The sequence below is a fragment of the Hyperoodon ampullatus genome (assembly GCF_949752795.1).
Source record: "Hyperoodon ampullatus genome assembly, chromosome: 4".
In the NCBI taxonomy this organism is placed as follows: Eukaryota; Metazoa; Chordata; class Mammalia; order Artiodactyla; family Ziphiidae; genus Hyperoodon; species Hyperoodon ampullatus.
In genome coordinates this window covers 116,875,500-116,879,488 of record NC_136917.1, presented here as the reverse complement: position 1 = coordinate 116,879,488, position 3,989 = coordinate 116,875,500, and the positions used below count along the sequence as shown (strand labels likewise).

The 3,989-nt window shown below is 39.2% G+C and overlaps 1 pseudogene across 1 annotated transcript; it reads left to right on the top strand.

The window, feature by feature from the left end:
* Positions 1-1,143: 1,143 nt before the first annotated feature.
* LOC307051288 (cysteine protease ATG4C-like) lies at positions 1,144-2,779 on the top strand (annotated as a pseudogene). The gene is made up of 3 exons: positions 1,144-1,164; positions 1,309-1,476; positions 1,557-2,779. The product of its transcript is annotated as a cysteine protease ATG4C-like (transcript).
* Positions 2,780-3,989: the final 1,210 nt, after the last annotated feature.

Sequence of the window (3,989 nt, the reverse complement as noted above, 5' to 3'; positions counted from 1 at the left end):
ACCTTCTGTATAAAAAAATAAAAGTAAATTAAAAATTAAAAAAAGATAAACAATAAGTTCCTACTATATAGCATAGGGAACTATATTCAATATCCTATGATAAACCATAGTGAAAAAGAATATGAAAAATAATACATATATATATCCTGAATCAGTTTGCTGTATACCAGAAACTAATACAATATTGTAAATCAACTATATTTCAATTAAAAAAAATTTTAATGTCAATCATAGCATCTATGTTAATGTTTATCATTAGCACCCATGCAATTCTATTTTTCCCTTGGCCCTGATTTTATATTTCTATTTTCCTAAATTATTACTTATGTCCCAATTATCTGTCTCCAGCTCAGATCACTTTCCAGAGATTCAGAACCAGTCTTCTCAATATCTCAGTTTAGATTGCCACTAGAATCTCAAACTGAAAATGTCTAAAACTGCACTTAGTTCCCCACCTAAAAAACAAAACAAAAAAATATCCAGCTCTTCCTCCTTGTTTTTCTCAAGCTCAAAGAATGTTAACCCCATCCATCTAATAGACGGAGTCAGAAATCTTAGTTATCCTTGATTCTTCTCTTTTTCTCACTCTCTGTATCTGTCAAGATGTGCTAGGTTGTATTGCTGTATAGCAAATAACCCCCAACTCTCAGTGGCTTAACACAATGCAAGTTTATTTCTCCCTCTGACTACTGAGTCGGACCTGGGGCTCTGCTTCACTTTGTCACACTGCCTCTAGGTCCCAGGCTGAGAGATAAGCCACTATCTCAGCATTCTTGGTCACCACAATGAAGGGAAAAGAGCTCTGAAGGGTTCCATCTTGGCGATTTCATGCTCAGCCCAGAAGCAACACACATCACCTCGGCTAGAGCTGATAACTTGGCCCCAACACCCAACCACAGAAAGCCAGGAAGTATAGCCCTACCACGTGCCCAGAGGCAGAGGGCAGAAAAATTAATAAGTAACATTAATGACTACCACACTGTCTTAGGATGGACTCCCCAGAAGCAGACTCTGAGATGAAGATTCATGTGCAAGCGACTAATTAGGAAGTGCCACTAGGAAGAAACAGTAAGGGAGTGAGGAAGAGAGACATGGAAGAGAAGGAAGTTAAGCAAGTGTTTGATATCAAACAAAGTCCTGACTATGGTGGCTGGGGAGCTCGAGGTACCTGTAGCTGCCGCGCTGAGGTCAGAGCGTCTGCATGTGTGCTGGCTACTTTTGTAGCAGTTGCTGCTGGAGCTGGAACATTTCCTGGACAAAAGACTAAACTTACAGAAGAATGCAATCAAGTGATGGCTTTTTCTTCAGAATCTGAATAGGGAGGCCACAGGAACAGATGAAGTTGACAAGTTAAAAACTAAATTTATATCTGCTTGCAACAATGTGAAATATAGTTGGGTGTTGAAAACAAAGACATATTTTAGTAGAAATTCCCTTGTATTATTGCTTGGAAAGTGTTACCATTTTAAATATGAAGTTGTTTAGACTACAGGCATACCTCAGAGATATTGCGGGTTTGGTTCCAGACCACTGCAATAAAGCAAAGATTTCAATAAAATGAAAATGAACTGTTACCTGCAAGATCAGGATGTACAATAGAAGATCATGTAATTGAGGGAAACGTAGAAGAATTTCGTAAAGGTTTCATTTCAAGAATATGGCTTACCCACAGGGAAGAATTTCCTCAAATAGAAGGCTCAGCTTTGACAACAGACTGTGCTTGGAGCTGTGCATTAAGAACTGGCCAGATGCTATTGGCTCAAGGACTCATACTACACTTTCTTGGTAGAGCTTAGACCTGGCTGGCCTGATGCTTTGAACACTGAAAATTCAGACTCTGAATCATGGACTTCCAACACTGTAAAAAAAATTTACTGCATCTTTTGAAGCATCACTTTCAGGGGAAAGAGAACTCAAAACCCCAACAATTTCTCTGAAGGAAACAATCGGGAGATATTCTGATGATCATGAAATGCAAAATGAAATTTATCACAGGAAAATCATCCCTTGGTTTGATGATTCCCCCTTCGCTCTCTTTGGTTTACACCAACTAATAGAATATGGAAAGAAGTCTGGGGAAAAAGCTGGAGATTGGTATGGACCAGCTGCGGTTGCTCACATTTTAAGAAAAGCAGTTGAAGAAGCAAGACACCCCGATTTACAAGGAATAACTATTTATGTTGTGCAACATTGTACAGTTTACAGTTCTGATGTAACTGATAAACAGTGTGCTTCCATGGCCTCTGATAATACAGATGACAAAGCTATTATTATTCTAGTTCCTGTTAGACTTGGTGGAGAAAGAAACAATGCAGACTATTTAGATTTTGTAAAGGGTATTTTAAGCCTTGAATACTGTGTGGGTATTATTGGTGGCAAACCTAAACAGTCATATTACTTTGCTGGATTTCAAGATGACACTTTGATTTACATGGATCCTCATTACTGCCAATCTTTTGTAGATGCCAGCATAAAGGATTTCCCTCTTGAGACTTTCCACTGCCCTTCTCCCAAAAAGATGTCATTTCGAAAAATGGATTTTAGCTGTACAATAGGATTTTACTGTCGAAATGTTCAGGACTTCAAATGAGCTTCTGAAGAAATCACTAAGATGCTGAAAATTTCTTCTAAGGAGAAATATCCCTTATTTAGTTTTGTAAATGGTCATTCCAGAGACTATGATTTTACATCTACTACAACCAATGAAGAAGACCTTTTCTCAGAGGATGAAAAGAAAAGATTAAAAAGATTTAGCACAGACGGGTTTGTCTTGCTGTAAAGATCAGCACATTTGTGCTCAATGAGAAGAAATCCTTTGAAGGAGGAAAAAGGAAGAGAAACAAGTATACTTGAAATTGGTTTACTTTCACAAATATCTTAATTTTATATGTTCTTTAAAAAAAGAACATTTGAGGGCTTCCCTGGTGGCGCAGTGGTTGAGAGTCCACCTGCCGATGCAGGGGAAGCGGGTTCGTGCCCCGGTCCGGGAAGATCCCACATGCCGCAGAGCGGCTGGGCCTGTGAGCCATGGCCGCTGAGCCTTCGCGTCCGGAGCCTGTGCTCCGCGACGGGAGAGGCCACAACAGTGAGAGGCCCGTGTACGGCAAAAAAAAAAAAAAAAAAAAGAACATTTGAAAATATACAAGTTTTAAAGCTATTTTTCTGAAAGAGAAATGATTTAGTAAATCTTGATTTCTAATAAATATCAAGTGATTCTGGCTGCATTCCTATTTCCCTAAGATCTGCTAGTGATAACTCTACCTTAACTGCAAGTCTTCCAGTCTTCAAATTCTTCTACCTGAGTACACTATTCTCCTGAAGGTTTTATGATATTGGGCCCCAAAATGGGATCACCAAATAGTTTCAAAAGCTTCAGTTTATACTAATGACCAGAAGACCAGAGAATGAATCTTCAGTGCTGCCTAAGCCTCCTGATATTAATGCAACCAAAGGATACTTTTGGATGTATCTTGATTTTTTTTTTTTTTTTTTTTTTTTTTTTTTTTTGCGGTAGGCGGGCCTCTCACTGTTGTGGCCTCTCCCCTTGCGGAGCACAGGCTCCGGAGCACAGGCTCAGTGGCCATGGCTCACGGGCCCAGCCGCTCCTGCGGCATGTGGGATCTTCCCAGACCGGGGCACGAACCCGTGTCCCCTGCATCGGCAGGCGGACTCTCAACCACTGCGCCACCAGGGAAGCCCTTGATATTTTAAATAGTAATTTTTAGCTGTGATATGATACAATTACATAAGCAGAATTTTGAGTTAAGGTAATACTTAGCAATATAATTTTACAATGGCTCCTCATTTTGCTTGCTGTTGAGCTTTCTCTGGGGAGTGAAGGTAAAGTATTGGTTTTCCCCACAGATTTAAAGTTTATGTTATTAATAATAACTACATCCAATCTAACAGATAAAGGCAAAATTGTTTGTTTCCTATCTCAAAAATGAAATTTTATGGAAACTCTACTTATTATGCAGTTTTAAAAGCTA